We start from the raw sequence: 7,444 nt of genomic DNA on the forward strand, positions 1-7,444 counted from the left end.
GGAGATGGTGATGGACAGGGAGGCCTGGCGTGCTGCAATTCATGGGGTCACAAAGAGTCGGACATGACTGAGCGACTGAACTGAACTGAACTGAACTGATCTCCTGTAGCATACTGGGCACCTACCGACCTGGGGAGTTCCTCTTTCAGTATCCTATCATTTTGTCTTTTCATATGGTTCATAGGGTTTTCAAGGGAAGAATACTGAAGTGGTTTGCCATTCCCGTCTCCAGTGGACCACATTCTGTCAGACCTCTCCACCATGACCCACCCGTCTTGGGTGGCCCCACACAGTGTGGCTTATTTTCATTGAGTTAGACAAGGCTGTGGTCCATGTGATCAGATTGGCTAGTTTTCTGTGATTATAGTTTCAGTGTGTCTGCCCTCTTGCAACACCTACCGTCTTACTTGGGTTTCTCTTTCCTTGGATGTGGGGTATCTCTTTATGGCTGCTCCAGCAAAGCACAACTGCTGCTCCTTACCTTGGACGAGGTCACCCCTCTTGACCTTGAACATGGAGTAGCTCCTCTCGGCCCTCTTACGCCTGCCTGATAGACAGAGTGCCTGATGAACTATGGATGGAGGTTTGTGACATTGTACAGGAGACAGGGATCAAAATCATCCCTAAGGAAAAGAAATGCAAGAAAGAAAAATGGCTGTCTGAGGAGGCCTTACAAATAGCTGTGAAAAGAAGAGAAGTGAAAAGCAAAGGAGAAACGGAAAGATATAAGCATCTGAATGCAGAGTTCCGAAGAATAGGAAGGAGAGATTTCTGACTTTTGCCATTCTGTAACACTGCTCCTTCTCCTCCTTCCCTCAATAACATTAAGATTACCTCCATATAAACCTAAGAAGACAAGTTGGAAAATAATTAGAAGTTCAACATTTTATTTAAAAAGTGAAGACTATGCTATAGGTAATGCATGGTGGTGTGCGTGCTTATGTGCAAATGTGTGTAATTTTATCTTCTCTCTCTTCATGCCACATTTCTAAGGCAAAGAAGTTATTTCTGAGTTACACATGGCCTGAAGTGTCAAAACCATTGAGAAAATTCTCATTTCATTCCACTTTAATTATTAAGAGATGGTGAATCATAACATGAATGGCTTGAGGGGTTTGTAAGAAACCACTTATAAATTAAGCTAAAGGTCTTATCTACCTGCACAAACTTGTTTATCTTTCAATAAAGATAGAGTGCAGATAAATAATACTTTACAAGCAAGTTATTAAATAAATTTGTTGCATCTGAATTCTTCCTCCTCCTTATTTTTGAGGCCAAATATGAAGTCACTTCTTCTAAGGAGATATTTTTGAGATTAAAACGATATACCTGTCTAGTGAAAGTACAAAAACAACCTGGTATCTCTTACTAGAAATACATATAGAATCACAGAATTTTAGAGCAAGAGGGCATGTCCCTTGTTGTATGTGGCTAGTAGATGTTGAAGGACAAAAGTAGTGTTTATTGCAGAATAAATACAGAAATACTGACTTTAAAAATAATGTTCTTTTGCCACATTGAGCTTTTTGGATCAATTTTATGTATAGAAACATTTTTCCTCTTATTCCTAAAATCACCCACATAAGCTAAAATTTATTATTAGCTCCCTCATGCTTTTTCTCTTTATAATTCATCTATGGATCACTCCAATATTTTTTTGAATAATTCATTTGATATTTCTCAATTTGTTTTACCCTTGTGTTATTTCTGGATTTTCTCCACTATGAATACATTTTTTTCCTCACAGTTAAATTTTTGTCCTCTGTTGAAATATTTCCCTTGAACATATTCCTGAAAGGAAGCTTGCCAGAATAAAAGAGATCTGGATGATACAAATGAATGTACTTGGGAAACAGAAAGGGACTCACAGACTTAGAGAACAGAACTCAAGTTTGCTCTGGGGGAAGGGATAGTTAAGGACTTTGGGAGGGTCATGTGCACACTGCTATATTTAAAATGGATAACCACAAAAAACCGATTGTATAGCACATGGAACTCTGCTCAGATATTATGAGCCTGAATGAGAGGGGGTCTGGGGAAGAATGGATACATGTATATGTATGGCTGAGTCCCTTCACCGTTCACCTGAAACTATCACAACATTGTTAATCGGCTCTATCCCAATACAAAATGTCTTTGGTGTTAAAAAATAATAATAAAATGTAATTTTAAAAAAGAAAGAGATCTGAATGAGTATATGTTTTGCCGAGGACTGCTTTGATGCCCAGTTCTAGGAGGCACCATTCTCATGAGATGCAGAAAAGGTGATCCTCTCTGGAGTCCTGCAACAGGACAGCCCTGCTGCTGTTGCATAGCGCCAGTGCCAGAAAGGCTGCTCCGTTTATCAGCGCCTATTTCCCCATACCAGGGCTTCCCTGGTGGTTCAGTTGTTAAAGCGTCTGCCTCCAATGCAGGAGACCCGGGTTCGATCCCTGGGTCGGGAAGATCCCCTGGAGAAGGAAATAGCAACCCACTCCAGGATTCTTGCCTGGAGAATCCCATGGACTGAGGAGCCTGGTGGGCTGCAGTCCACGGGGTCACAAAGAGTCGGACACAACTGAGTGACTTTACTTACTTACTTATTTCCCCATACCACCTTTAGTATTTTTTTTGCTTTTGCTACCTTATTAGGTATAAAGAAACAGTTATTTTAACTTGTATTATTTACTTACTAAAATATGAATATTTTCCTGGCTTGCTCTTTATGTTTCTTTTTGTAACAAGCTATTAGTTATTACCCTTTAAAATGAATTAACCCATGAAGAATGTTCTGACTAGAACCTGGTATACAGTAAGTTCTGAATAAATGCTATTTATTCTCATGATTAGTACTGTTAAAATATTATTTTTGTTTCTGTTACTATGATCATCTTTGGACCTAAAATAGGGGCATTTAGCCCATGGATTTATTACCAAATTCCTGCTTTCTTTCTCTTCCTTCCCTCCTTCTTTCTTTCCTTCTCTATTTTTAATAGACTATTTTTTAGAACAGTTTTAGGGTCACAGCAAAACTGAACAGAATGTAGAGATTCTTAAATATTCCTTGTCCTGACACATGCATAGCCTTTCCTATGATCAACATTCCCCATGAGACAAATGCATTTATTACAACTGACAAATATACATTGATGCATCATTATCAGCCAAAGTCCATAGTTAACATCAGAGCTCACTGTTGGTGTTACACCTTCAATGAATTTAGACAAATGTACAGTGACATATATCTACCGTTAGAGTATCATACAAAGTAGCTTTTCTGCCTTAAAAATCCTCTGTGTCCTGCTTATTCATCCCTCCCTCATCACAACCTCTACCAACCATTGATTTTTTTACTGTCTCCATGAAGTCAAGTGAAAGTCGTTCAATCATGTCTGACTCTTTGCAACCCCATGGACTATACAGTCAATGGAATTCTCCAGGCCAGAATACTGGAGTGGGTAGGGTAGCCTTTCCTCTTCTCCAGAGGATCCTCTCAACCTAGGGATTGAACCCAGGTCTACCGCATTGCAGGCAGATTCTTTACCAGCTGAGCTACAGGGGAAACACATAGTTCTGCCTTTTCCAGAAAGCGATATACTTGGAATCATACAGTATGCAGTCTTTTCCTATTAGCTTCCTTCACTTACGAATATGCATTTAAGTTTCCTCCAAGTCTTTTCATGGCTTGATAACTCATTTCCTTTTAGCACCAATAATATTTCATTGTCTGTATGTGTTAGTTGCTCAGTCATGTCCAGCTCTTTGAGATCTCATGGACTGTAGCCCGCCAGGCTTCTCTGTCCATGGGATTCTCCAGGCAAGAATACTGGAGTGGGTTGCCATTCCTTCTCTGGGTGACATATATCTTAGTTTACCTATCCATTCACTTACTGAAGGACATCTTGGTTGATTCCAGGTTCTGGCAATTGTGAATAACACTGCTATAAACATCCTCATGCAGGTTTTTTCATGAACATAAGGTTTCAATTCCTTTGGGTAGATACTGAGGAACACAACTGCTGGATCTAATCATAGGAGTATATTTTGTTTTGTAAGAAAATGCCAACTGTTTTCCAAATCACTGCACTATATTACTTAGCAGTCCCACCAGCAATGAATGAGGATTCCTGTTTTCCACATCCTCCTCGGCATCAGCTGTGTCAGTGTTCTGGATTTTGGCCATTCTAATATGTATAAAAGGTATGTGTATATATAGTAGGATCACATTTTAATTTTCTTTTTCCTGATAGCATATGTGTGTGAACAGTAGGTGTTTTATGCTACCTTGTGTGTGAAGCACAAGTCTGGTGCAAGAGATTATGCAGAATATTTCTTTTCTTTTTTTTTTTTTTCCTACTGAGTCACCTTTTCATCCAGGTCTCCCTTAGGTGGACATCTAGGACTTTCTTTCTTCTCCTATGGGCCTTCTACTCCTTCACTTAGGGTCCTGGCCTTTTTCTCCTTCCTGCCTGTGTCCTAGAGGCTGGAGTCAGACCCCTGAGGTCTTGCGTGTCCCCTGGAGCAGTGGTGTCTGTTCAGGGTTTTCACATCTTGGGAGAAGGTTTCACTCCTTCAGGTTCTGGAGAGTGAAGCATCTATGTGACAAAGTTTTTGTTTGCAGATGGTGAGCACATCTCACAGCCAATCTTTGGCACAAAGCCTTACCAAGGGTTTCTTTCCATTTTGATGTGTGAGGGCTTCCCTGGTGCCTCAGTGGTAAAGAACCTGCCTGCAATGCAAGAGACGCAGGTTTGATCCCCTGGAGAAGGAATTGGCACCCACTCCAGCAAGAAGCCTGAAGAATTCCATGGACAGAGGAGCCTGGCGGGCTATAGTCCATGGGGTTACAAAGAGTTTGACACATGACTTAGCTTTCAGAAGAGGAGGTGTTAAATGGAAATGGGGCTATGAAGAAGGAAAAAAAAAAGGAAGAGTCAAATCCAGCCACTTATGTAAAACTTTGAATTGTTTAGTTCTATTTGTACATTTTCTGTATCATTAACCTTTATTCACACTTATTAAATTTTTAAAAATACATATTTGCTTTATATTTCAAAAGATACTGCTTTTCCACTACAGATAGTTTCTGGAATTCTTACCATTTATTTTTCCTGTAAGTGGTTTCCTATTTTCTGTAGAGGTTTCCATCGATATTTTAATTATAGTATATTAAATCTATGACTAAATTAGAAAGAATATTATGTTCCATACTATGTTAATCATTTATACCCCAGAAGATGACGTGTCATTCCACTCAAACCTACCTTTATTGTAATGCTTTTTAATTAGATCTAGTTGGGACTTAGACTAATTTCATAAATGTCTTAGCACCTTAGCATGGCTAATACATATTGGATTATTTAAGAAGGTTGATAACAAACTACGAAAGAAAATCAAAATAACATACCGATGGAAAGTTATAAAAGATATCAAAAAAATAAGTCTGAATAATGATGCTAATAATCCTAATTAGCTTTACTGGATCAAAAATTGCCTTGTCCTGGTAACTCCATTCTGTCAGGTGAGCGGCTCATGGCAATCCTTCCCTCAGTCAGGTGTTAGTGCCCCACGCAACTTGTTCCATTTGGGTGACATCAACTCATTTCTAAGCTAAACTGTTTTGTCGTTCAAACCTCCCTAAGTTAGGGTTGCCATATCAAACACAGGACAGTTAAGTTTGCATTTCAGGTAAGCAACTAATATCTTATTCTAGTATAAGTATTTCTAAGTATTGCATTCTCATTGTTTATCTGAAATACAAATTTTAACTGGAGATCTATTTCTATATCTATACCTATACCCATCTACAACTATATGAGCATGGGTATATTTCTAGTATTTTCCTAAATCTGACAGTCCTACCATTTACCCAAGGTATAACCAACTAGTTTTATTTTCTGGTCTGAGTGACACACCTAGTTCACAATTAATGTGCTGGCTAATGGAGACGAAGTTTTTGAGACCAGCAAAGTAATAGCAAATACATCTTTTAAAGCATTCAGTGGTCTGCAGTCCACACTTTCTAGGATATAAAAGATCAGACCAGAAGGCTCAAGTCTCCACCTTCAAATCAATTACACACTTTTATTGAACTGATCATGCCAATTCAGCTATCCTAAGAAGCCTAAGCCTTAGTTATATCTGCCTAAGAATTCACTCCTTCCCTAGTCCCTGCTAATTCTCTCAGAATCTTCCTTACATACACCTTCCTGCTTTGTCTGAGGTCTCCAATACTGGCTCAAGCTCACTCATGGACATGTGCCTTCTGTGTGCCTACCCAGCGCATCCTTCAGGCAGGCTGCAGCCTGTCTGTGGCTTCCTGCCTCCCTCCCGCTTCACAGCACTCTGGCACTCCTTCCAGCCACAGTCTTGTTCTTCTATCACCCCACGTGATCTTGAAGAACTCCGCTGCTCACTGCAGACTGACTGGGAGGGGGGTGAGAAGCCCCTGAAGCTGGCCTTGGTGTTCTCCTGTTGAACATAAAGAATTTCACAGAAGAAACATCAGACCAGGCCCCTGCTACCAAGGTAGGTCAAGGGAGAAACAAGTCCACTCTGTAATCATGTCCGAACTACAAAACTGACGACCCAAACATGCCCTAACCTGCCTCACAGGACTGGCTGCTGCTAGTTTACCAATTAAGGCTTTAGCTTGATGCTAGTCCTCCTTCCTTCCAGATAAGATTCATTAAGATCCCGGGTCACAGAGTTACCCTTGCTTCCCTACAGCCATTTCTAACCCAAAGCAAGCTCTAAGCTCTCCTTAAAATAAGATGAACTAACTTGAGCCCAAATCCTATAGTAAGCCTTTTCAAGCCTACTGAGACCTGAGTGGCATGTCATGGGATGTTGTCTCCTCCTGTGCAGGTACAATAAACCCAACCATTCAACTGCAGGGGTACTCCGGATGCACTTTGACTGGAGGGCAGTGACAACTCCCAGCAACTCGTGACTCAGTATCAGTAGTCTTCAAGGCCACTCCCAGGATGGAGCAGAAGTGGCAGGCATTTTGCCAAACTTTCAGCTGTACTGTGCTTCCTGCTGCTGCTGCTAAGTCGCTTCAGTCGTGTCTGACTCTGTGCGACCCCCTAGACAGCAGTCCACTAGGCTCCCCCGTCCCTGGGATTCTCCAGGCAAGAACACTGGAGTGGGTTGCCATTTCCTTTTCCAGGGCATGAAAGTGAAAAGTGAAGTTGCTCAGTCATGTCCAACTCTTCGTGACCCCATGGACTGCAGCCTACCAGGCTCCTCCGCCCATGGGATTTTCCAGGCAAGAGTACTGGAGTGGGGTGCCATCGCCTTCTCCGGTACTGTGTTCCCTACAGGTGCTCTTATCTCTGGATCCTGCCTCACCAGTTGAAGCTTACAGCAGGGCTCTAGGAGAGGCTTACAGGGTCTGCCCACTTGTCAGAGGTCAGCTTTCCATTCCTCTCACTGAGAACCACCTGGCTATTGAGGGTTAGCC

The sequence above is a fragment of the Capra hircus genome, chromosome 10, assembly GCF_001704415.2.
Source record: "Capra hircus breed San Clemente chromosome 10, ASM170441v1, whole genome shotgun sequence".
NCBI lineage: Eukaryota > Metazoa > Chordata > Mammalia > Artiodactyla > Bovidae > Capra > Capra hircus.